Source organism: Callithrix jacchus, chromosome 9 (assembly GCF_049354715.1).
Source record: "Callithrix jacchus isolate 240 chromosome 9, calJac240_pri, whole genome shotgun sequence".
In the NCBI taxonomy this organism is placed as follows: domain Eukaryota; kingdom Metazoa; phylum Chordata; class Mammalia; order Primates; family Cebidae; genus Callithrix; species Callithrix jacchus.
In genome coordinates this window covers 134,821,349-134,848,792 of record NC_133510.1, presented here as the reverse complement: position 1 = coordinate 134,848,792, position 27,444 = coordinate 134,821,349, and the positions used below count along the sequence as shown (strand labels likewise).

Genomic DNA, 27,444 nt, shown 5'->3' with positions numbered 1-27,444 from the left:
TTATGGTTTTTGACCTGGAAGTACTAAAATGTCTGTCCCCAGAAAAGCCACACTGTTTCCACTCAGCTGCAGGCCGCCAGCACCTGCCTCAACGTCCAACAGCAAGCAGAAGAAAAACGGGTTGGCCCTGCCTTCTTCCTTATCAGGGGGAAATGTTCTCATGGTTCCCCTTGCAGATAGCCCCTCACATCTCATTGGGCATAGCTGAGTCATATGACCATCCCTGAACCAATCACTAACCAAGAGGTGTGGGACTGGCTGGATGGCTCAGCCAATCATAAAGGAGTGCCTCTTTCCTCCGAACACTTCCGGGCTCCAACCGGAAGGGAGGCGCAGTGTAGGCTGGGAAGGAGTCTTCCGGAAGTACTGTGCAAACCGCAGGCCCCTGAGCTGTGCGTGGTGGGAGATGGGTGTGGGCTGGAAAACCCCGGGGGTGAGGCAGGGATAGAGTCCCTGGGAGTCCGGAGGGGACAGTGCCGGGCAAGCGGGACTTGGGCCCAAGGCAGGACGGGCAAGTGCCGCAGCCACAGCCCAGGCCTGGGCCCCGTGTGGGTTTGGAGGTGTCTGGCCGGTGTGGTGTGTGTGCGGGAAGCGGGTGGAGACAGAATTCGTGCAAGGGATGTCCGCATGGAAGCGGAGGCGTCAGTGCAGAAAACGCTTCTCCCTGGTGTTGGCGGCTCCAGCCCCGGGCCGCTGCGGGAGCAATGAGACCGGCTCCTCAGCGGCACCGCGCAGTGGACACCGAGTCCCAGCGGGGTGTCCTGCAGTGACCCAGGGCCCTGGCTCTGTCTTTCCTCTGATGCTCCCTTCCCAACCCTTGGCTTCCAAGGTTGGACTGGAGCTGGGATCAGGTCTGATTGAACCCCTCGGTCCTCAGTGCCCAAGCAGAGATAGAAGCCGTGGTGACTGGGGCCAGTGCTCCCACGGGGCTGCGTGACCCCTCTGTGGCCACCTCCTGGCCTGAGAAAGTGGTGGAAACATCTCCGGCTCATCTGGTCGTTGGGCGCACAGAGCCTGACCCACCATAACCACCACATGCATAACAAACGTCGCCCGTTCTTTCTTTTTGTTCGCTTCAGTGGGATGCGGTCAAAACCTTTAACTTTGTTTTCAGGCATTGAATGCATCCAGCTGCTGTGATTCTGAAGCAGTGTGATTTGCAGTCTTTTGTGGTTGCTATTCAGGACAGTCCTGTTGTGCTGGGCTTGACTGAAGTAGCCAACACGGTCATGTGTGGTCTCCAGGCAGCAACCTGCAGTGAGCCCAAGAGCCTCGTCTGGGGCTTCTCCTCCTGGAGCAAGGAACTGTCCTCTGTGTCCTCTGATCCCCAAATGTGCAGGCTGCGGGGTCGTGTAGAGAGATGGGAGGAAGTTAACCGAGGAAAAGTGGCTCTTGGTCAGATTTCCCTACCCCAACCCTGACACAAGCTCCTCACACACCATTGGTGGGGATCAGTCTCTCCATTTTCATGATCGGGACTTCATGCAAAGCAATATTTGGAGAAAACGCATGGTTAGAATCACGGCGCAAATGTTTGGTCATGATGTGCACTCAAGATCCAGTAAGCGTTTCCCGGTGACTTGGGAGCCACGTTCATGTGGTGTGACTATCACGGTGGGAACTGAGAATCTCTGGAATCAGTGGGGCAGAATCGGGTTCCTAGTGTCATCTGGTATCAGCTTGGTCTAAATCTGCTTTTCCAAGTATGGTGGGACAGTCTGGTACTTCGCGGCCCCTCTCTTCTAAGTGTTTACATAGCAAGTGTCAGTGCCCACATCTGCAGGGGCCCACTGGGGAACAGAAGCTGGCTTGGTCCACCTGAGTCGGTTTTGGTGGCCGCTCATCTCCCCAGGAGAGGCCAGTCCTCCCTCTCTTATCCCCTCCCCAGGGTCCTCCCTGTGACCCACCCACTATGACACCTCAGCACTCACTTTCCGGCCCTCAGGAACCAGGTGACGCATGCAGATGTGACCACAGGTTGTCCTCCCTATTCCTGCAGGAGCGGCTCTGGGCTAGTGTTTCTCAAAGTATGTCCTCAGGATTCTGTCATCAGAGGCACCTGGGAAAACAGTTTAGAGTCCAGCCCCCCTCCAGACCTACAGAAGGTGAATGTGGGGGCCTGGGAATGTGCATTTTAAGCATGTGAATCTGTCCTGGGGGTGGCGGGTAACAACACCTTCCTGAATCCAGACGACTCATCAGCTTACTTTATGTTGGATTGGGTAACTCCAAAGGATGATTTGACAATATTGAATCATTAGGAATGTTTGCTAAACAGCCTGGCCATGGGCTGGATGAGGAAGCTGTCTGTTTAGGGGCTCTGGATTCTACTGCCCTGGAGGAGTCCAGTCCCCCAGTGAACCGGTGCCCAGGGGGCTCCAGTGTTCTCTGTGGGGTGTCCCCGCGTGCTTCCTGGAAGCCTGCTCCTTTGCTTGGGTTGTGTCCCATTGCTTTGACCCTTTCTGTTCCTTGACAGCTGCCTGTACCTTTCTGCTGGGCCTCAACTGGAGTGTCTGTTATTTGTGGTCAAGGATTCTATTTCAGCTCTCTTGGGATCCCCTACAGGTGCCATAATAGAGGCTTAAGTAGGGTAGGTATTTAATAACAGCGTGGAAAGTTTCACCCCAAAGAGAGCACTCTCTCAATAATTTGAACTTTAATATTAAATTCCAAACCCAGTTTCTAGCTGAGTGCCCTCCGTTGCCATCTTGTGATGATTTCCCTTTTATTTCCAAGGATTGCTGAGGCAGCGATTGGAGAGGCTATGTAGTACCTGCAACCAGTTACGGTATTTCCCTGGAGGAATCCCTGCCAACCAAGGCCCCAGAATGGAAGAGGTGCTTCCCTTATCACCAGCCATCTCACACACAAGGAGGTGAGTTTCTCTCTGAGCTGGTTTTCCAAGTGATCTTATAAAGAATCTTTGACGGTGGTGCTGCTGGCCTGACCTGGCATTTTTCTCCCCCAGAAGATCTTCCCTCTTTTTGATCTGTGGCACAGAAGCCCCGCTAATGGTGATAAGGGCTGTTCTCAGGGTACTGGCATTCAGTAAAAAGCATCTGAAGCCAGATTGAAGCTTTCATATGGTTTGTGCAACAACTGGGAATGTTTCTCGGAATAGAGAGTGTGTGTTTAGGGAGGGAGGCTTTTTTGGGAGGTGGACGTAAATAGTTGAATTCTCAGTTATATTGTGTAATCGCTGATGGTGAATGAAGCTCTGCCTTTTCCCTGGAGAAATGCATGTGAGAGCTTAGCTCTGCTGCATCATAACTCTAATTCTTCTCTACACTGAATGTTTATTTTTCAATGGATAAGAATGACTGAGTTACTGGTAATGTGGATATGCACAAATTACTCATTTTAGAAGAGTTTCCTTCTGTGCTGGATGGTGGCTCACACCTGTAATCCCAGCACTTTGGGCGGCTGAGGCAGGAGGATTGCTTGAGTCTGGGAGTTCAAAACCAGCCTGGGCAGCAAAGTGAGACCCCATCTTTACTAAAGGTAAAGTTAGCCAAGTGTGGTAGTGCTAATCTGCAGTCTAAGCTATTGGGACAGTGAGGCAGGAGGGTCACTTGAGCCCGGGATTTCGAGGCTGCAGTGAGCTATGATCACACCACTGCACGCCAGCCTGAATGACTAAAAAATAAATACAAATTATAAAGTTTCTTCCTGCTTGATTTAGTGAGTAATATAGAAATTGTTTCTGTGGTGATCGTTGCAGTTACTGAAAAAGCGAGTCATGGAGCCAGACGTATCCACGAGATGCTTGTTTCTAAGGTTGGGATCTTACCAAGATGGTTGTTAGGGAGGATCCCAATATATGCCATAGAGAGAAGTGATAGCGAAGAAGTATGCTTGCAAGCGTCATTTCCACTCCGTTCCGTTCCATCCCGTTCCGTTCCATCCCATTCTGTTCCATCCCATTCCGTTCCGTTCCATCCCATTCTGTTCCATCCTGTTCTGTTCCATCCCACTCCGTTCCGTTCCATCCCATTCTGTTCCATCCCGTTCTGTTCCGTTCCATCCCATTCTGTTCCATCCCATTCCGTTCCATTCCATCCCATTCTGTTCCATCCCGTTCTGTTCCGTTCCATTCCATTCTGTTCCATCCCGTTCTGTTCCATTCCATTCCATTCTGTTCTATTCCATCCCATTTCATTCCATTGTGTTTATTTTGTCAGTTCGGGCTACTGTAACAAAAATACCACAGACTGGATGACTTAAACACGAACACTTATTGTTCACAGTTCCGGGGCTGGAAAGTCCAAGATGAAGGCTGTGGCATCTGGTGGGGGCCCACCCTTCCTGTGTCATAGATGGTGCCATCTCGCTGTGTCCTCCCAAGGAGGAAGGGACGAGGAGCTCTCTGATGCTTCTTTCATGAGGTTGCCAGTCCCATCATGAGGGCTCTGTGCTCATGATCTCGTTGTTACAAGACCTCTGGGCGGTTGCTTTTCTGGCTGGAAACCTGTGGTTGGAGGTGCCTTTGTCAGAGCTGTTCTCACGCCCACTGGGCTTCTTCCACCCACTCAGCCTGGCAGACTGCCCCGGCTTATACCCCCGGCCTGGGTCCCATGCCTCCAAGGGAGACTGCAGGTCAGACGTGGAACAGTGAGGGGTGTGTGAGCGAGGATGGGGCCTGGCCACTGTGCAGTCAGACTGCAGGGTTGGCTCCTGCTGTGGGGTGGGCAGCTCCAGGTGCCAGCATGGGGGCTGGCTCTCTGTGAAGCTGTGGCTGGACCAGGGACACCACAAGCAGCTTCCCTGGCTGGCACTGGGGAATGTGGTGGTGCCTGGAAGCTTGGAGACGCCAAGAACCACAGGGCCCCAAAGAGGGAGTCACAGCCCTGGCTTGGGGAGCTCCCAGGTCTGGGGTCCTTGAGGACAGACAGCGTGGTAAGCAGGGGCGTGTTTTAGCCCTGTGTGTGTCACAGGTCTTTTAGCCTCACCTTTCAGCAGGTCTGCAGTTCTTGTTCTGTGACCAGGAAGAATGAAGGGTGCAGACAAGTGGAGGGTGAGCTACGTGAAGAGGAGCCTTACTGAGCAGTAGAACAGCTTAGAAGAGACCCACAGGGGCAGTTCCTTTCCACAGCCAGGATGTCCCACGAGTGTTCAGCTATCAGCAGAGAGGGTGGCTCCTCTGCAGCTGGTCATCCCTTTGTCTGCTCTGGCTGAAACTGGGCTTTTACGGGCCTCAGAGGGGAGGAAGTGTGTGCTGATTGGTCCATGGTCAGCCATGGGCAGACCCGGAAAAGGCATGGCAAGTTCCCACTCCAGTCTGTGGGACTGGCAGCCCCGCCCCCAGCCTGCAGGCCCTTCGCAGGGACCTGCCCCTTCCTCTCAGGAACCTTCTGCCTCCTGTCACTGTCCATGGTGCCCAGGCTGCCCACAGCAAGGGGTACGTGCTGGCCAGTGGAGCCACCCTCAGCCCCCAACTTGGTCTCCCTGCTATGCTTGTCGGCACCCAAAGTTTGGAGGGGCCTCAGGCGGCCGGGGCTGTGTCAGCACTGCCCCAAGCATATGCACATCCAGCTGGGCTGTGACAGTGCCTGGCTCAGCCCTGCCTTGCTCTGAGATTGGAGCAGGTGCTGGCGTGGGGAGAAACCAAGCAGCAGGAGCAGGCACCCTCCAGCCCACAGTGGGGCAGGGACCTACCCACCCCGGGAGTGCAGAAATGCCTGGGTCCATGGGGGTGGCAGGACAGCTGCAGCTGCACCTGGGAGCTCATCTGGGCTCCGCTGGCCCTGTGGAGCCTGCAGCCCCGATGTGCTCCCCGGAAGCCTGGGGTGGTGGCTCCAGGTTCTCTTTGGTCCCAGGCTGTGTCCAGGGCAGGAGGGATGAGCTATTCCTATGGCCCCAGTGCTCAGGGGTGGCTGGAAGCTCCTCCTTGCCTGACTGGCAGCTCTGCCCAGGAAGGGGCACCTCCAGGAGGGGATCATGGATCCCAGGCTCTGCCATCCAGAACATCAGGCTCGGCGGCCACCCTAATGTGGGTTGGACCCCTGGGAAACAGCCCTGGCCCGACCTCGCGGAACCTCCTCCTAAGGTGCAGGAACCTGGTGCCTTTGTGCAGGTGAGCACTGTGGCCATGCTGCTGGCTGGGTCCCCAAAGTGGGTGCCACCCCCACTTCACACTCTGGGCCCCCAAAGTGCAGCCCCAGTTCTGCGCCCCGGGCCAGCCCCAGCGAGCTTTGTGTGCAAGCGCAGCACCACTCCGAACCCAGCTCTGCCTTGGGGACGGACCCTTTTCTTCTCACCCCTTAGTGCCTGACTGCGCTGCTCTCCTGCAGAAGGGTGACTCTGCCTGGTCCCGTCACGGTGGTCCCCAGGGTAGCAGCCTCTGGGGGGCTCCTAGGGGCGGACTCTGGGGACTGTAGTCCCCTTCCCCATAGTCGGGTGGGTGAGAGTGGTCCCGTGGAGGCTCCGGGCCTGGGGGTGGGTCTTGCTGGTTCCTGAAAGGGTGGGAGTAGTGCAGTCAGCTGCTTCAGGGCTGCGGGACACAGGGGGCGCGGGGCACAGGGGGCCCGGGGTGCAGGGGGCCCGGGGCACAGGGCACAGGGGACACAGGGGATGCCGGGCACAGGGGGCATGGGGCACAGGGGACGTGGGGCGCAGGGGACGCAGGGCACGGGGGACAGGGGACACAGGGGATGCGGGGTGCAGGGGATGTGGGGCGCAGGGGACGCTGGGCACGGGGGGAGCGGGGCACGAGGGGTGTGGGGCGCGGGGGGTGTGGGGCGCAGGGCGAGAGGGGCACAGGGGGCACGTGGCACAGGGGTCCCATCTCTGCCACTGCTGGTCCCCCAGCCTCTCCTGCTGCTGCTCTCACCTCCCCGCTGCAGCTGGTGCAGTGGCAGCCGCTGCTCCGGACAGTCACTGCTGCCATCTTAATCACCTCCAAATGCCCCACCCACTGCTGCCACCATTATCACCTCCAACGGCCCCACCTCCTAAACCCATCACCTTGGAGGTCAGGGTTTCAACATAGGAATCCTGAGAGAACACAGTTGGTAACACCACTCCTTGGTCTTTTTCTGGATCAGCTGGTGTTATCATATCCTCATTCTTTAACTTACTAGTGTTGTGACCCAGAGGGCGGACCCGGAGAGAGGCCGACCCACACCGAAGAGAGGCCGACTCAGACCCGAAGAGAGGCCGACCCACACCGAAGAGAGGCCGACCCAGACCCAAAGAGAGGCCGACCCGGACCCGAAGAGAGGCCGACCCACACCGAAGAGAGGACGACCCAGACCCGAAGAGAGGCCGACCCACACCGAAGAGAGGCCGACCCAGACCCGAAGAGAGGCCGACCCAGACCCGAAGAGAGGCCGACCCACACCGAAGAGAGGACGACCCAGACCCGAAGAGAGGCCGACCCACACCGAAGAGAGGCCGACTCAGACCCGAAGAGAGGCCGACCCAGACCCGAAGAGAGGCCGACCCAGACCCGAAGCGAGGCCGACCCACACCGAAGAGAGGCCGACCCAGACCCGAAGCGAGGCCGACCCACACCGAAGAGAGGCCGACCCAGACCCGAAGAGAGGCCGACCCAGACCCGAAGCGAGGCCGACCCACACCGAAGAGAGGCCGACTCAGACCCGAAGAGAGGCCGACCCACACCGAAGAGAGGCCGACCCAGACCCAAAGAGAGGCCGACCCGGACCCGAAGAGAGGCCGACCCACACCGAAGAGAGGACGACCCAGACCCGAAGAGAGGCCGACCCACACCGAAGAGAGGCCGACCCAGACCCGAAGAGAGGCCGACCCAGACCCGAAGAGAGGCCGACCCACACCGAAGAGAGGACGACCCAGACCCGAAGAGAGGCCGACCCACACCGAAGAGAGGCCGACTCAGACCCGAAGAGAGGCCGACCCAGACCCGAAGAGAGGCCGACCCACACCGAAGAGAGGCCGACCCAGACCGAAGAGAGGCCGACCCAGACCCGAAGAGAGGCCGACCCACACCGAAGAGAGGCCGACCCAGACCCGAAGAGAGGCCGACCCACACCGAAGAGAGGCCGACCCAGACCCGAAGAGAGGCCGACCCACACCGAAGAGAGGCCGACCCAGACCCGAAGAGAGGCCGACCCAGACCCGAAGCGAGGCCGACCCACACCGAAGAGAGGCCGACCCAGACCCGAAGAGAGGCCGACCCAGACCCGAAGAGAGGCCGACTCAGACCCGAAGAGAGGCCGACCCAGACCCGAAGAGAGGCCGACTCAGACCCGAAGAGAGGCCGACCCACACCGAAGAGAGGCCGACCCACACCGAAGAGAGGCCGACCCACACCGAAGAGAGGCCGACCCACACCGAAGAGAGGCCGACCCAGACCCGAAGAGAGGCCGACCCACACCGAAGAGACCCATAGACAGGGCTCCTGGATCAGGAATTCCAGGCCAGTGGAAGAAGTGAAAGGAGCAGGCTCCTTAGAAACCCCTTCGTTATAGAGGAGGGCGCCCTCAGAGAGCAAGCGGAGGAACCCACCGTCTTTCTCCCGGCTGGAGGGCAGTGGCGGGATCTCGGCTCACTGCAGCCTCCACCTCCCGGGTCAAGCGATTCCCCGGCCTCAGCCTCCTGAATAGCTGGGATTACACGTGACGCCCAGCTAAGTTTATGTATTTTTATTAGAGACGGGGTTTCACCGTGTTGGCCGGGATGGTCTCGAACTGCTGACCTCGCAATCCGCCCACCTCGGCCCCCCAAAGTGCTGGGATTACGGGCGTGAGCCACCGCGTCCGGCCTTAAGTTTTTCTTATATGGGGTCTGGACTAGGCTGTGACCGCGTGACCGCGAGCAGAGGGCGTGACCAGATCTATCGTATTGATTTAAAGAGAACTGCCCTTGACATTGTAGCGTGAGTGCATCGGGCATAGCTGCTGCCTTGAAGGCGTCTGGACTCGCTGTTGCAGGCGCGTGTGCTCGCAGGTGTTTGTAGGGGTTCCCTTAACTGCAGGCAGCTGAGGAGCATGCGGCGTGGCCGGCAGGGAACCGCCTCGTTAGTCTCAGGGTGGAGCCGAACCTAAGATGGTGCCGCTGCCCCGGCCCCTGCCTCTCACAGTGCGACGGATTACACTGATGGCTTTTCAGACGCGCAGCCGCTCTTACGTCCCTGCAACACCCGCCTCCCCGGTCATGGTGCCCAGTTTCGCCCCCTGTGTGTGAACCGAGCAGCAGGCACAGAGAGCCGGGATGATGAGTTCTGTTTGCTCATACTTTGTCTGCGTATTCATGAACTTACTGGCCTTTGTTTTATTTTCTGTATGGTCTTTGGCTATTACTTGGTGTTGGGTAATGCTAGCGAGCCTCCTGAAATGATTTGGAAAGTGTTTCTTTACCTTTTCCTTTCTGGAAACATTGTTTTATTTATTTATTTATTTTATTTTTTGAGACGGAGCCTTGCTCTGTCGCCAGGTACCAGGCTAGAGTATAGTGGCGCAGTCTCAGCTCGCTGCAGTCTCTGCCTCCTGGGTTCAAGCAATTCTCCTGCTTCAGCCTCCCTAGTAGCTGGGACTACAGGTGCACGCCAGCACGCCCAGCTAATTTTTGTATTTTTAGTAACGATGGGGTTTCACCATGTTAACCAGGATGGTCTTGATCACTTGACCTCGTGATCAGTCCACCTCAGCCTCCCAAAGTGCTGGGATTACAGGTGTGAGCCACCACACCTGGCCTGGAAACATTGCTTTAAATTGATGTTAATTCCCGTTTAAACCTTTAGTACAAGACTGCAGTGGAAGAATCTTCCCTGTAAATTTCATTTTCACGAGTTTTTAGTACAAATTTAATTTCTTTAATAGGTATAGACATAATCAAATTATCTGGTTCATATTGGGTTGCATTGTGGTAATTTGTGCTTTTCAAGAAGCTGGTCCATTTCATGTAAGTTGTGAAATTTATGTAGAGTTGTTTATAAGCATATGGGTGTGATTATCCTTATGATGTGTGCAGGTCCATAGTGATAGTCCTGTTGTAGTCTTGATGGTGGCACATTTACTGCTTTTTTCAGTCTTCTAGAATTTGTCAGATTCATTGATCTTTTCAAAGAATCAACTTTTTTTCTCACACATTAAATACATTCATATCAAGTGATGTCAAAACATCGTGTTATGAACCATGAATATATACAAGTTTTATTTGTTAATTGTACTTCAGTAGAGCTGAGGAAAAGAACCAACTTTCTGTTTTATTGATTTTTCTCTTTTGTTTTTCTGTTTATAATTTCACTGGTTTTTTGCTCTTTATTTCTTCTTTCCTTTTGCCTTAGCCCTATTTTGATCTTTTTCTGCTTTGTTTGAGTAAAAGATAAGAAGGCAGCTGAAGTACGTGCTTTGCCTCGTGTGTGTGAACCAAGTAGCAGGCACAGAGAGCCTCCACTGATGGGCATCGGGAGAAGTGATGTGGGAAGAGCAGGGGGTCATCACCCGCCATGACTGCAGAGTTCTCTACGTAGTGATATGTGGGCTAAATCCAGCAGCACGCCCTGTATTCTGTGCTGTTAATCATGTTTAGTGTACTGTGGTAAATTAAGTTTCAGCCACATGGTTGGGGGACTAGCGTTAATTAACTCAGCCCTGGCAACTGACACTAGTGTATACCAGAATCATGCCAAATGCAGAGTGCCTGTTTCTAACATTTTACTGTAATGATTGTAGATATGCATGCTGCTGTCAGGCACAGTACAGAGACAGACACCGTACAGAGATGGACACAGTACAGAGACAGACTGACATAATACAGAGACCGACATGGTACAGAGATGGACACGGTACAGAGACGGACATGGTACAGAGACAGACACAGTACAGAGACACAGTACAGAGAAGACACGGTACAGAGACGGACACGGTACAGAGACGGACACGGTACAGAGACGGACATGGTACAGAGACGGACTGACATAATACAGAGACCGACACGGTACAGAGATGGACATGGTACAGAGATGGACACGGTACAGAGACACAGTACAGAGAAGACACGGTACAGAGACGGACACGGTACAGTGACGGACACGGTACAGAGACAGACACGGTACAGAGACTGACATGGTACAGCGACGGACACGGTACAGTGATGGACACGGTATAGGGAAGACACGGTACAGTGAAGACGGTATAGCGACTGATACGGTACAGAGACGGACACGGTACAGAGATGGACACGGTACAGCTACGGACACGGTACAGAGACGGACACGGTACAGGGAAGACACGGTACAGGGAAGACACGGTACAGGGAAGACACGGTACAGGGAAGACACAGTACAGGGAAGACACGGTACAGTGACTGACACTGTAGAGAGGCGGACACGGTACAGGGACGGACAAGGTACAGGGAAGACACGGTACAGAGATCGACACGGTACAGGGAAGACACGGTACAGCGACTGACACTGTAGAGAGGCAGACACGGTACAGGGATGGACACGGTACAGGGAAGACACGGTACAAAGAAGATGGTACAGCGACGGACATGGTACAGCGACTGACATGGCACAGAGACGGACACGGTACAGTGACGGACACGGTACAGGGAAGACACGGTACAGAGACAGACATGGTACAGGGAAGACACAGTACAGGGAAGACACAGTACAGCGACTGACAAGGTAGAGAGACTGAAACGGTACAGCGACTGAGATGGTACAAAGAAGACACAGTACAGCGACGGACACGGTACAGCGACTGACATGGTACAGGGAAGACACGGTACAGAGACGGACACGGTACAGTGACGGACACGGTACAGGGAAGACATGGTACAGAGACGGACACGGTACAGCGACTGACACGGTACAGGGAAGACATGGTACAGAGACGGACACGGTACAGTGACGGACACGGTACAGAGACGGACACGGTACAGTGACGGACACGGTACAGCGACTGACATGGTACAGGGAAGACATGGTACAGAGACGGACATGGTACAGTGACGGACACGGTACAGAGACGGACACGGTACAGGAAGACACAGTACAGCGACGGACACGGTACAGCGACTGACATGGTACAGGGAAGACACGGTACAGTGACGGACACGGTACAGGGAAGACACGGTACAGAGACGGACACGGTACAGGAAGACACGGTACAGAGACGGACACGGTACAGAGACGGACACGGTACAGGGAAGACACGGTACAGAGACGGACACGGTACAGAGACGGACACGGTACAGAGACGGACACGGTACAGAGACGGACACGGTACAGGGAAGACACGGTACAGAGACGGACACGGTACAGAGACGGACACGGTACAGAGACGGACACGGTACAGGAAGACACAGTACAGAGACGGACACGGTACAGGAAGACACGGTACAGAGACGGACACGGTACAGGAAGACACGGTACAGAGACGGACACGGTACAGAGACGGACACGGTACAGGGAAGACACGGTACAGAGACGGACACGGTACAGAGACGGACACGGTACAGAGACGGACACGGTACAGGAAGACACAGTACAGAGACGGACACGGTACAGAGACGGACACGGTACAGGGAAGACACGGTACAGAGACGGACACGGTACAGAGACGGACACGGTACAGAGACGGACACGGTACAGGAAGACACAGTACAGAGACGGACACGGTACAGAGACGGACACGGTACAGGAAGACACAGTACAGAGACGGACACGGTACAGAGACAGACACGGTACAGAGACGGACACGGTACAGGAAGACACGGTACAGAGACGGACACGGTACAGAGACGGACACGGTACAGGAAGACACGGTACAGAGACGGACACGGTACAGGAAGACACAGTACAGAGACGGACACGGTACAGAGACGGACACGGTACAGAGACGGACACGGTACAGAGACGGACACGGTACAGGAAGACACAGTACAGAGACGGACACGGTACAGAGACGGACACGGTACAGAGACAGACACGGTACAGGAAGACACGGTACAGCGACTGACACGGTACAGGAAGACACAGTACAGCGACGGACACGGTACAGGGAAGACACGGTACTACGACTGACACGGTACAGCGACTGACATGGTACAGGGAAGACACGGTACAGAGATGGACACGGTACAGGAAGACACGGTACAGAGACGGACACGGTACAGAGACGGACACGGTACAGAGACGGACACGGTACAGAGACGGACACGGTACAGGGAAGACACGGTACAGAGACGGACACGGTACAGAGACGGACACGGTACAGAGACGGACACGGTACAGGAAGACACAGTACAGAGACGGACACGGTACAGAGACGGACACGGTACAGGAAGACACGGTACAGAGACGGACACGGTACAGGAAGACACAGTACAGAGACGGACACGGTACAGAGACGGACACGGTACAGGGCAGACACGGTACAGAGACGGACACGGTACAGAGACGGACACGGTACAGAGACGGACACGGTACAGGAAGACACAGTACAGAGACGGACACGGTACAGAGACGGACACGGTACAGGGAAGACACGGTACAGAGACGGACACGGTACAGAGACGGACACGGTACAGAGACGGACACGGTACAGGAAGACACAGTACAGAGACGGACACGGTACAGAGACGGACACGGTACAGGAAGACACAGTACAGAGACGGACACGGTACAGAGACGGACACGGTACAGAGACGGACACGGTACAGGAAGACACAGTACAGAGACGGACACGGTACAGAGACGGACACGGTACAGGAAGACACGGTACAGAGACGGACACGGTACAGGAAGACACAGTACAGAGACGGACACGGTACAGAGACGGACACGGTACAGAGACGGACACGGTACAGAGACGGACACGGTACAGGAAGACACAGTACAGAGACGGACACGGTACAGAGATGGACACGGTACAGAGACGGACACGGTACAGGAAGACACGGTACAGCGACTGACATGGTACAGGAAGACACAGTACAGCGACGGACACGGTACAGGGAAGACACGGTACTACGACTGACACGGTACAGCGACTGACATGGTACAGGGAAGACACGGTACAGAGATGGACACGGTACAGGAAGACACGGTACAGAGACGGACACGGTACAGAGACGGACACGGTACAGAGACGGACACGGTACAGAGACGGACACGGTACAGAGACGGACACGGTACAGGAAGACACGGTACAGAGACGGACACGGTACAGAGACGGACACGGTACAGAGACGGACACGGTACAGAGACGGACACGGTACAGAGACGGACACGGTACAGAGACGGACACGGTACAGGAAGACACAGTACAGAGACGGACACGGTACAGAGACGGACACGGTACAGAGACGGACACGGTACAGGAAGACACGGTACAGCGACTGACATGGTACAGGAAGACACAGTACAGAGACGGACACGGTACAGAGACGGACACGGTACAGAGACGGACACGGTACAGGAGGACACGGTACAGCGACTGACATGGTACAGGAAGACACAGTACAGAGACGGACACGGTACAGAGACGGACACGGTACAGAGACGGACACGGTACAGAGACGGACACGGTACAGAGACGGACACGGTACAGGAAGACACAGTACAGAGACGGACACGGTACAGAGACGGACACGGTACAGGAAGACACAGTACAGCGACGGACACGGTACAGGGAAGACACGGTACTACGACTGACACGGTACAGCGACTGACACGGTACAGGGAAGACACGGTACAGAGACGGACACGGTACAGGAAGACACGGTACAGAGACGGACACAGTACAGAGACGGACACGGTACAGAGACGGACACGGTACAGAGACGGACACGGTACAGGAAGACACAGTACAGAGACGGACACGGTACAGAGACGGACACGGTACAGAGACGGACACGGTACAGGAAGACACGGTACAGAGACGGACACAGTACAGAGACGGACACGGTACAGAGACGGACACGGTACAGAGACGGACACGGTACAGGAAGACACAGTACAGAGATGGACACGGTACAGAGACGGACACGGTACAGAGACGGACACGGTACAGAGACGGACACGGTACAGGAAGACACGGTACAGCGACTGACATGGTACAGGAAGACACAGTACAGCGACGGACACGGTACAGGGAAGACACGGTACTACGACTGACACGGTACAGCGACTGACATGGTACAGGGAAGACACGGTACAGAGATGGACACGGTACAGGAAGACACGGTACAGAGACGGACACAGTACAGAGACGGACACGGTACAGAGACGGACACGGTACAGAGACGGACACGGTACAGGAAGACACAGTACAGAGACGGACACGGTACAGAGACGGACACGGTACAGAGACGGACACGGTACAGGAAGACACGGTACAGAGACGGACACGGTACAGAGACGGACACGGTACAGAGACGGACACGGTACAGGAAGACACGGTACAGCGACTGACATGGTACAGGAAGACACAGTACAGCGACGGACACGGTACAGGGAAGACACGGTACTACGACTGACACGGTACAGCGACTGACATGGTACAGGGAAGACACGGTACAGAGACGGACACGGTACAGGAAGACACGGTACAGAGACGGACACGGTAGAGAGACGGACACGGTACAGAGACGGACACGGTACAGGAAGACACGGTACAGAGACGGACACGGTACAGGAAGACACGGTACAGAGACGGACACGGTACAGGAAGACACGGTACAGAGACGGACACGGTACAGGAAGACACGGTACAGAGACGGACACGGTACAGGAAGACACGGTACAGAGACGGACACGGTACAGGAAGACACGGTACAGAGACGGACACGGTACAGAGACGGACACGGTACAGAGACGGACACGGTACAGTCAAGACACGGTACAGTGACTGACACGGTACAGGAAGACACGGTACAGAGACGGACACGGTACAGGAAGACACGGTACAGAGACGGACACGGTACAGTGACGGACACGGTACAGAGACGGACACGGTACAGGCAAGACACGGTACAGTGACTGACACGGTACAGAGACGGACACGGTACAGGAAGACACGGTACAGAGACGGACACGGTACAGTGACGGACACGGTACAGAGACGGACACGGTACAGTGACGGACACGGTACAGAGACGGACACGGTACAGGCAAGACACGGTACAGTGACTGACACGGTACAGAGACGGACACGGTACAGGAAGACACGGTACAGAGACGGACACGGTACAGTGACGGACACGGTACAGAGACGGACACGGTACAGGCAAGACACGGTACAGTGACTGACACGGTACAGGAAGACACGGTACAGAGACGGACACGGTACAGGAAGACACGGTACAGAGACGGACACGGTACAGTGACGGACACGGTACAGAGACGGACACGGTACAGTGACGGACACGGTACAGAGACGGACACGGTACAGGCAAGACACGGTACAGTGACTGACACGGTACAGGAAGACACGGTACAGAGACGGACACGGTACAGGAAGACACGGTACAGAGACGGACACGGTACAGTGACGGACACGGTACAGAGACGGACACGGTACAGTGACGGACACGGTACAGAGACGGACACGGTACAGGCAAGACACGGTACAGTGACTGACACGGTACAGAGACGGACACGGTACAGGAAGACACGGTACAGAGACGGACACGGTACAGTGACGGACACGGTACAGAGACGGACACGGTACAGGCAAGACACGGTACAGTGACTGACACGGTACAGGAAGACACGGTACAGAGACGGACACGGTACAGGAAGACACGGTACAGAGACGGACACGGTACAGTGACGGACACGGTACAGAGACGGACACGGTACAGTGACGGACACGGTACAGAGACGGACACGGTACAGGCAAGACACGGTACAGTGACTGACACGGTACAGGAAGACACGGTACAGAGACGGACACGGTACAGGAAGACACGGTACAGAGACGGACACGGTACAGTGACGGACACGGTACAGAGACGGACACGGTACAGTGATGGACACGGTACAGAGACGGACACGGTACAGGCAAGACACGGTACAGTGACTGACACGGTACAGAGACGGACACGGTACAGGAAGACACGGTACAGAGACGGACACGGTACAGTGACGGACACGGTACAGAGACGGACACGGTACAGGCAAGACACGGTACAGTGACTGACACGGTACAGGAAGACACGGTACAGAGACGGACACGGTACAGTGACTGACACGGTACAGAGACTGACACAGTTCAGGGAAGACAGGGTACAGAGACTGACACGGTACAGAGACTGAAACGGTACAGAGACTTACACGGTAAAGGGAAGACACGGTTCAGGGAAGACACGGTACAGAGACGGACACGGTACAGGAAGACACGGTACAGAGACGGACACGGTACAGTGACTGACACGGTACAGAGACTGACACAGTTCAGGGAAGACAGGGTACAGAGACTGACACGGTACAGAGACTGAAACGGTACAGAGACTTACACGGTAAAGGGAAGACACGGTTCAGGGAAGACACGGTACAGAGACGGACACGGTACAGGAAGACACGGTACAGAGACGGACACGGTACAGTGACTGACACGGTACAGAGACTGACACAGTTCAGGGAAGACAGGGTACAGAGACTGACACGGTACAGAGACTGAAACGGTACAGAGACTTACACGGTAAAGGGAAGACACGGTTCAGGGAAGACACGGTACAGAGACGGACACGGTACAGAGACTTACACGGTAAAGGGATGACACGGTACAGGGAAGACACGGTACAGGGACAGACACGGTACAGGGATGGACACGGTACAGTGACGGACACGGTACAGAGACGTACATGTTACAGAGACTGACACGGTACAGCGACTGACACGGTACAGCGACTGACACGGTACGGGACGGACACGGTACAGCGACGTCCACGGTACAGGGACGGCCACAGTACAGGGACGGACACGGTACAGAGACTTACACGGTAACGGGAAGACACGGTACAGGGAAGACACGGTAAAGAGACGGACACGGTACAGGGACGGACACGGTACAGGGAAGACACGGTACAGAGACGGACACGGTACAGAGACAGACACGGTACAGGGAAGACATGGTACAGGGAAGACACGTTACAGGGAAGACACGGTACAGCGACGGACACGGTACAGAGACGGACACGGTACAGAGACAGGCACGGTACAGGGAAGACACGGTACAGGGAAGACACGGTACAGAGACGGACATGGTACAGAGACGGACACGGTACAGCGACTGACATGGTTCAGAGAAGACATGGTACAGAGACGTACACGGTACAGAGACAGACAAGGTACAGAGACTGACACGGTACAGAGACGGACACGGTACAGGGAAGACACGGTACAGAGACTAACACGGTACAGAGATGAACACGGTACAGGGAAGACACGGTACAGAGACGGACACGGTACAGAGACGTACACGGTACAGAGACAGACAAGGTACAGAGACTGACACGGTACAGGGAGGACACGGTACAGAGACGGACACGGTACAGAGACGGACATGGTACAGGGAGGACACGGTACAGAGACGGACACGGTACAGGGAAGACACGGTACAGGGATGGACACGGTACAGAGATAGACACGGTACAGAGATAGACACGGTACAGAGACGGACACGGTACAGGGAAGACACGGTACAGGGATGGACACGGTACAGAGATAGACACGGTACAGAGATAGACACGGTACAGAGACGGACACGGTACAGGGAAGACACGGTACAGGGATGGACACGGTACGGAGACAGACACGGTACAGGGAGGACACGGTACAGAGAAGACACGGTACAGAGACGGACACGGTACAGGGAAGACACGGTACAGGGATGGACACGGTACAGAGATAGACACGGTACAGAGATAGACACGGTACAGAGACGGACACGGTACAGGGAAGACACGGTACAGGGATGGACACGGTACGGAGACAGACACGGTACAGGGAGGACACGGTACAGAGAAGACACGGTACAGAGACGGACATGGTACGGAGGCTGACACGGTACAAAGACAGTGCACGGACACTGTCCAGTTCCCCTCAGATAACGGTTTGCAGAACTTCAGTGGGTAAAGCTGCTGAGCACATTGCCTCTGTTTCTGTGTCAGTGTCTTCTTTGCTTCTGGGACAGACGCCTGAGAGTGCAGAGCTTCAGTGGGTAAAGCTGCTGAGCACATTGCCTCTGTTTCTGTGTCAGTGTCCTCTTTGCTTCTGGGACAGACGCCTGAGAGTGCAGAGCTTCAGTGGGTAAAGCTGCTGAGCACATTGCCTCTGTTTCTGTGTCAGTGTCCTCTTTGCTTCTGGGACAGACGCCTGAGAGTGCAGAACTTCAGTGGGTAAAGCTGCTGAGCACATTGCCTCTGTTTCTGTGTCAGTGTCCTCTTTGCTTCTGGGACAGATGCCTGAGAGTGCAGAACTTCAGTGGGTAAAGCTGCTGAGCACATTGCCTCTGTTTCTGTGTCAGTGTCCTCTTTGCTTCTGGGACAGACGCCTGAGAGTGCAGAACTTCAGTGGGTAAAGCTGCTGAGCACATTGCCTCTGTTTCTGTGTCAGTGTCCTCTTTGCTTCTGGGACAGACGCCTGAGAGTGCAGAACTTCAGTGGGTAAAGCTGCTGAGCACATTGCCTCTGTTTCTGTGTCAGTGTCCTCTTTGCTTCTGGGACAGACGCCTGAGAGTGCAGAACTTCAGTGGGTAAAGCTGCTGAGCACATTGCCTCTGTTTCTGTGTCAGTGTCCTCTTTGCTTCTGGGACAGATGCCTGAGAGTGCAGAACTTCAGTGGGTAAAGCTGCTGAGCACATTGCCTCTGTTTCTGTGTCAGTGTCCTCTTTGCTTCTGGGACAGACGCCTGAGAGTGCAGAACTTCAGTGGGTAAAGCTGCTGAGCACATTGCCTCTGTTTCTGTGTCAGTGTCCTCTTTGCTTCTGGGACAGACGCCTGAGAGTGCAGAACTTCAGTGGGTAAAGCTGCTGAGCACATTGCCTCTGTTTCTGTGTCAGTGTCCTCTTTGCTTCTGGGACAGATGCCTGAGAGTGCAGAACTTCAGTGGGTAAAGCTGCTGAGCACATTGCCTCTGTTTCTGTGTCAGTGTCCTCTTTGCTTCTGGGACAGACGCCTGAGAGTGCAGAACTTCAGTGGGTAAAGCTGCTGAGCACATTGCCTCTGTTTCTGTGTCAGTGTCCTCTTTGCTTCTGGGACAGACGCCTGAGAGTGCAGAACTTCAGTGGGTAAAGCTGCTGAGCACATTGCCTCTGTTTCTGTGTCAGTGTCCTTCTTTGCTTCTGGGACAGACGCCTGAGAGTGCAGAACTTCAGTGGGTAAAGCTGCTGAGCACATTGCCTCTGTTTCTGTGTCAGTGTCCTCTTTGCTTCTGGGACAGACGCCTGAGAGTGCAGAACTTCAGTGGGTAAAGCTGCTGAGCACATTGCCTCTGTTTCTGTGTCAGTGTCCTCTTTGCTTCTGGGACAGATGCCTGAGAGTGCAGAACTTCAGTGGGTAAAGCTGCTGAGCACATTGCCTCTGTTTCTGTGTCAGTGTCTTCTTTGCTTCTGGGACAGACGCCTGAGAGTGCAGAACTTCAGTGGGTAAAGCTGCTGAGCACATTGCCTCTGTTTCTGTGTCAGTGTCCTCTTTGCTTCTGGGACAGACGCCTGAGAGTGCAGAACTTCAGTGGGTAAAGCTGCTGAGCACATTGCCTCTGTTTCTGTGTCAGTGTCCTCTTTGCTTCTGGGACAGACGCCTGAGAGTGCAGAACTTCAGTGGGTAAAGCTGCTGAGCACATTGCCTCTGTTTCTGTGTCAGTGTCCTCTTTGCTTCTGGGACAGACGCCTGAGAGTGCAGAACTTCAGTGGGTAAAGCTGCTGAGCACATTGCCTCTGTTTCTGTGTCAGTGTCCTCTTTGCTTCTGGGACAGACGCCTGAGAGTGCAGAACTTCAGTGGGTAAAGCTGCTGAGCACATTGCCTCTGTTTCTGTGTCAGTGTCCTCTTTGCTTCTGGGACAGATGCCTGAGAGTGCAGAACTTCAGTGGGTAAAGCTGCTGAGCACATTGCCTCTGTTTCTGTGTCAGTGTCCTCTTTGCTTCTGGGACAGACGCCTGAGAGTGCAGAACTTCAGTGGGTAAAGCTGCTGAGCACATTGCCTCTGTTTCTGTGTCAGTGTCCTCTTTGCTTCTGGGACAGACGCCTGAGAGTGCAGAACTTCAGTGGGTAAAGCTGCTGAGCACATTGCCTCTGTTTCTGTGTCAGTGTCCTCTTTGCTTCTGGGACAGACGCCTGAGAGTGCAGAACTTCAGTGGGTAAAGCTGCTGAGCACATTGCCTCTGTTTCTGTGTCAGTGTCCTCTTTGCCTCTGGGACAGACGCCTGAGAGTGCAGAACTTCAGTGGGTAAAGCTGCTGAGCACATTGCCTCTGTTTCTGTGTCAGTGTCCTCTTTGCCTCTGGGACAGACGCCTGAGAGTGCAGAACTTCAGTGGGTAAAGCTGCTGAGCACATTGCCTCTGTTTCTGTGTCAGTGTCCTCTTTGCCTCTGGGACAGACGCCTGAGAGTGCAGAACTTCAGTGGGTAAAGCTGCTGAGCACATTGCCTCTGTTTCTGTGTCAGTGTCCTCTTTGCTTCTGGGACAGACGCCTGAGAGTGCAGAACTTCAGTGGGTAAAGCTGCTGAGCACATTGCCTCTGTTTCTGTGTCAGTGTCCTCTTTGCTTCTGGGACAGACGCCTGAGAGTGCAGAACTTCAGTGGGTAAAGCTGCTGAGCACATTGCCTCTGTTTCTGTGTCAGTGTCCTCTTTGCTTCTGGGACAGACGCCTGAGAGTGCAGAACTTCAGTGGGTAAAGCTGCTGAGCACATTGCCTCTGTTTCTGTGTCAGTGTCCTCTTTGCTTCTGGGACAGACGCCTGAGAGTGCAGAACTTCAGTGGGTAAAGCTGCTGAGCACATTGCCTCTGTTTCTGTGTCAGTGTCCTCTTTGCCTCTGGGACAGACGCCTGAGAGTGCAGAACTTCAGTGGGTAAAGCTGCTGAGCACATTGCCTCTGTTTCTGTGTCAGTGTCCTCTTTGCCTCTGGGACAGACGCCTGAGAGTGCAGAACTTCAGTGGGTAAAGCTGCTGAGCACATTGCCTCTGTTTCTGTGTCAGTGTCCTCTTTGCTTCTGGGACAGACGCCTGAGAGTGCAGAACTTCAGTGGGTAAAGCTGCTGAGCACATTGCCTCTGTTTCTGTGTCAGTGTCCTCTTTGCCTCTGGGACAGACGCCTGAGAGTGCAGAACTTCAGTGGGTAAAGCTGCTGAGCACATTGCCTCTGTTTCTGTGTCAGTGTCCTCTTTGCCTCTGGGACAGACGCCTGAGAGTGCAGAACTTCAGTGGGTAAAGCTGCTGAGCACATTGCCTCTGTTTCTGTGTCAGTGTCCTCTTTGCTTCTGGGACAGACGCCTGAGAGTGCAGAACTTCAGTGGGTAAAGCTGCTGAGCACATTGCCTCTGTTTCTGTGTCAGTGTCCTCTTTGCCTCTGGGACAGACGCCTGAGAGTGCAGAACTTCAGTGGGTAAAGCTGCTGAGCACATTGCCTCTGTTTCTGTGTCAGTGTCCTCTTTGCCTCTGGGACAGACGCCTGAGAGTGCAGAACTTCAGTGGGTAAAGCTGCTGAGCACATTGCCTCTGTTTCTGTGTCAGTGTCCTCTTTGCCTCTGGGACAGACGCCTGAGAGTGCAGAACTTCAGTGGGTAAAGCTGCTGAGCACATTGCCTCTGTTTCTGTGTCAGTGTCCTCTTTGCTTCTGGGACAGATGCCTGAGAGTGCAGAACTTCAGTGGGTAAAGCTGCTGAGCACATTGCCTCTGTTTCTGTGTCAGTGTCCTCTTTGCCTCTGGGACAGACGCCTGAGAGTGCAGAACTTCAGTGGGTAAAGCTGCTGAGCACATTGCCTCTGTTTCTGTGTCAGTGTCCTCTTTGCCTCTGGGACAGACGCCTGAGAGTGCAGAACTTCAGTGGGTAAAGCTGCTGAGCACATTGCCTCTGTTTCTGTGTCAGTGTCCTCTTTGCCTCTGGGACAGACGCCTGAGAGTGCAGAACTTCAGTGGGTAAAGCTGCTGAGCACATTGCCTCTGTTTCTGTGTCAGTGTCCTCTTTGCCTCTGGGACAGACGCCTGAGAGTGCAGAACTTCAGTGGGTAAAGCTGCTGAGCACATTGCCTCTGTTTCTGTGTCAGTGTCCTCTTTGCCTCTGGGACAGACGCCTGAGAGTGCAGAACTTCAGTGGGTAAAGCTGCTGAGCACATTGCCTCTGTTTCTGTGTCAGTGTCCTCTTTGCCTCTGGGACAGACGCCTGAGAGTGCAGAACTTCAGTGGGTAAAGCTGCTGAGCACATTGCCTCTGTTTCTGTGTCAGTGTCCTCTTTGCCTCTGGGACAGACGCCTGAGAGTGCAGAACTTCAGTGGGTAAAGCTGCTGAGCACATTGCCTCTGTTTCTGTGTCAGTGTCCTCTTTGCCTCTGGGACAGACGCCTGAGAGTGCAGAACTTCAGTGGGTAAAGCTGCTGAGCACATTGCCTCTGTTTCTGTGTCAGTGTCCTCTTTGCCTCTGGGACAGACGCCTGAGAGTGCAGAACTTCAGTGGGTAAAGCTGCTGAGCACATTGCCTCTGTTTCTGTGTCAGTGTCCTCTTTGCTCTGGGACAGACGCCTGAGAGTGCAGAACTTCAGTGGGTAAAGCTGCTGAGCACATTGCCTCTGTTTCTGTGTCAGTGTCCTCTTTGCCTCTGGGACAGACGCCTGAGAGTGCAGAACTTCAGTGGGTAAAGCTGCTGAGCACATTGCCTCTGTTTCTGTGTCAGTGTCCTCTTTGCCTCTGGGACAGACGCCTGAGAGTGCAGAACTTCAGTGGGTAAAGCTGCTGAGCACATTGCCTCTGTTTCTGTGTCAGTGTCCTCTTTGCCTCTGGGACAGACGCCTGAGAGTGCAGAACTTCAGTGGGTAAAGCTGCTGAGCACATTGCCTCTGTTTCTGTGTCAGTGTCCTCTTTGCCTCTGGGACAGACGCCTGAGAGTGCAGAACTTCAGTGGGTAAAGCTGCTGAGCACATTGCCTCTGTTTCTGTGTCAGTGTCCTCTTTGCCTCTGGGACAGACGCCTGAGAGTGCAGAACTTCAGTGGGTAAAGCTGCTGAGCACATTGCCTCTGTTTCTGTGTCAGTGTCCTCTTTGCCTCTGGGACAGACGCCTGAGAGTGCAGAACTTCAGTGGGTAAAGCTGCTGAGCACATTGCCTCTGTTTCTGTGTCAGTGTCCTCTTTGCCTCTGGGACAGACGCCTGAGAGTGCAGAACTTCAGTGGGTAAAGCTGCTGAGCACATTGCCTCTGTTTCTGTGTCAGTGTCCTCTTTGCCTCTGGGACAGACGCCTGAGAGTGCAGAACTTCAGTGGGTAAAGCTGCTGAGCACATTGCCTCTGTTTCTGTGTCAGTGTCCTCTTTGCCTCTGGGACAGACGCCTGAGAGTGCAGAACTTCAGTGGGTAAAGCTGCTGAGCACATTGCCTCTGTTTCTGTGTCAGTGTCCTCTTTGCCTCTGGGACAGACGCCTGAGAGTGCAGAACTTCAGTGGGTAAAGCTGCTGAGCACATTGCCTCTGTTTCTGTGTCAGTGTCCTCTTTGCCTCTGGGACAGACGCCTGAGAGTGCAGAACTTCAGTGGGTAAAGCTGCTGAGCACATTGCCTCTGTTTCTGTGTCAGTGTCCTCTTTGCCTCTGGGACAGACGCCTGAGAGTGCAGAACTTCAGTGGGTAAAGCTGCTGAGCACATTGCCTCTGTTTCTGTGTCAGTGTCCTCTTTGCCTCTGGGACAGACGCCTGAGAGTGCAGAACTTCAGTGGGTAAAGCTGCTGAGCACATTGCCTCTGTTTCTGTGTCAGTGTCCTCTTTGCCTCTGGGACAGACGCCTGAGAGTGCAGAACTTCAGTGGGTAAAGCTGCTGAGCACATTGCCTCTGTTTCTGTGTCAGTGTCCTCTTTGCCTCTGGGACAGACGCCTGAGAGTGCAGAACTTCAGTGGGTAAAGCTGCTGAGCACATTGCCTCTGTTTCTGTGTCAGTGTCCTCTTTGCCTCTGGGAAGACGCCTGAGAGTGCAGAACTTCAGTGGGTAAAGCTGCTGAGCACATTGCCTCTGTTTCTGTGTCAGTGTCCTCTTTGCCTCTGGGACAGACGCCTGAGAGTGCAGAACTTCAGTGGGTAAAGCTGCTGAGCACATTGCCTCTGTTTCTGTGTCAGTGTCCTCTTTGCCTCTGGGACAGACGCCTGAGAGTGCAGAACTTCAGTGGGTAAAGCTGCTGAGCACATTGCCTCTGTTTCTGTGTCAGTGTCCTCTTTGCCTCTGGGACAGACGCCTGAGAGTGCAGAACTTCAGTGGGTAAAGCTGCTGAGCACATTGCCTCTGTTTCTGTGTCAGTGTCCTCTTTGCCTTCTGGGACAGACGCCTGAGAGTGCAGAACTTCAGTGGGTAAAGCTGCTGAGCACATTGCCTCTGTTTCTGTGTCAGTGTCCTCTTTGCCTCTGGGACAGACGCCTGAGAGTGCAGAACTTCAGTGGGTAAAGCTGCTGAGCACATTGCCTCTGTTTCTGTGTCAGTGTCCTCTTTGCTTCTGGGACAGACGCCTGAGAGTGCAGAACTTCAGTGGGTAAAGCTGCTGAGCACATTGCCTCTGTTTCTGTGTCAGTGTCCTCTTTGCCTCTGGGACAGACGCCTGAGAGTGCAGAACTTCAGTGGGTAAAGCTGCTGAGCACATTGCCTCTGTTTCTGTGTCAGTGTCCTCTTTGCCTCTGGGACAGACGCCTGAGAGTGCAGAACTTCAGTGGGTAAAGCTGCTGAGCACATTGCCTCTGTTTCTGTGTCAGTGTCCTCTTTGCCTCTGGGACAGACGCCTGAGAGTGCAGAACTTCAGTGGGTAAAGCTGCTGAGCACATTGCCTCTGTTTCTGTGTCAGTGTCCTCTTTGCCTCTGGGACAGACGCCTGAGAGTGCAGAACTTCAGTGGGTAAAGCTGCTGAGCACATTGCCTCTGTTTCTGTGTCAGTGTCCTCTTTGCCTCTGGGACAGACGCCTGAGAGTGCAGAACTTCAGTGGGTAAAGCTGCTGAGCACATTGCCTCTGTTTCTGTGTCAGTGTCCTCTTTGCCTCTGGGACAGACGCCTGAGAGTGCAGAACTTCAGTGGGTAAAGCTGCTGAGCACATTGCCTCTGTTTCTGTGTCAGTGTCCTCTTTGCCTCTGGGACAGACGCCTGAGAGTGCAGAACTTCAGTGGGTAAAGCTGCTGAGCACATTGCCTCTGTTTCTGTGTCAGTGTCCTCTTTGCCTCTGGGACAGACGCCTGAGAGTGCAGAACTTCAGTGGGTAAAGCTGCTGAGCACATTGCCTCTGTTTCTGTGTCAGTGTCCTCTTTGCCTCTGGGACAGACGCCTGAGAGTGCAGAACTTCAGTGGGTAAAGCTGCTGAGCACATTGCCTCTGTTTCTGTGTCAGTGTCCTCTTTGCCTCTGGGACAGACGCCTGAGAGTGCAGAACTTCAGTGGGTAAAGCTGCTGAGCACATTGCCTCTGTTTCTGTGTCAGTGTCCTCTTTGCCTCTGGGACAGACGCCTGAGAGTGCAGAACTTCAGTGGGTAAAGCTGCTGAGCACATTGCCTCTGTTTCTGTGTCAGTGTCCTCTTTGCCTCTGGGACAGACGCCTGAGAGTGCAGAACTTCAGTGGGTAAAGCTGCTGAGCACATTGCCTCTGTTTCTGTGTCAGTGTCCTCTTTGCCTCTGGGACAGACGCCTGAGAGTGCAGAACTTCAGTGGGTAAAGCTGCTGAGCACATTGCCTCTGTTTCTGTGTCAGTGTCCTCTTTGCCTCTGGGACAGACGCCTGAGAGTGCAGAACTTCAGTGGGTAAAGCTGCTGAGCACATTGCCTCTGTTTCTGTGTCAGTGTCCTCTTTGCCTCTGGGACAGACGCCTGAGAGTGCAGAACTTCAGTGGGTAAAGCTGCTGAGCACATTGCCTCTGTTTCTGTGTCAGTGTCCTCTTTGCCTCTGGGACAGACGCCTGAGAGTGCAGAACTTCAGTGGGTAAAGCTGCTGAGCACATTGCCTCTGTTTCTGTGTCAGTGTCCTCTTTGCCTCTGGGACAGACGCCTGAGAGTGCAGAACTTCAGTGGGTAAAGCTGCTGAGCACATTGCCTCTGTTTCTGTGTCAGTGTCCTCTTTGCCTCTGGGACCGACGCCTGAGAGTGCAGAACTTCAGTGGGTGCAGCTGCTGAGCACATTGCCTCTGTTTCTGTGTCAGTGTCCTCTTTGCTTCTGGGACAGACGCCTGAGAGTGCAGAACTTCAGTGGGTAAAGCTGCTGAGCACATTGCCTCTGTTTCTGTGTCAGTGTCCTCTTTGCCTCTGGGACAGACGCCTGAGAGTGCAGAACTTCAGTGGGTAAAGCTGCTGAGCA

At 54.6% G+C, this 27,444-nt stretch overlaps 1 long non-coding RNA gene across 1 annotated transcript in view; it reads left to right on the top strand.

Moving 5' to 3' along the window:
- Positions 1 to 332: 332 nt before the first annotated feature.
- Positions 333 to 27,444, top strand: part of LOC128928656 (uncharacterized) — a 46,916-nt gene continuing 19,804 nt past the window's right edge. The window contains exons 1-4 of the long non-coding RNA XR_008474077.2: positions 333 to 392; positions 2,000 to 2,105; positions 2,477 to 2,590; positions 2,737 to 2,875. This is a non-coding gene — a long non-coding RNA (uncharacterized LOC128928656). The remainder of the gene's footprint in view (positions 393 to 1,999; positions 2,106 to 2,476; positions 2,591 to 2,736; positions 2,876 to 27,444) is intronic.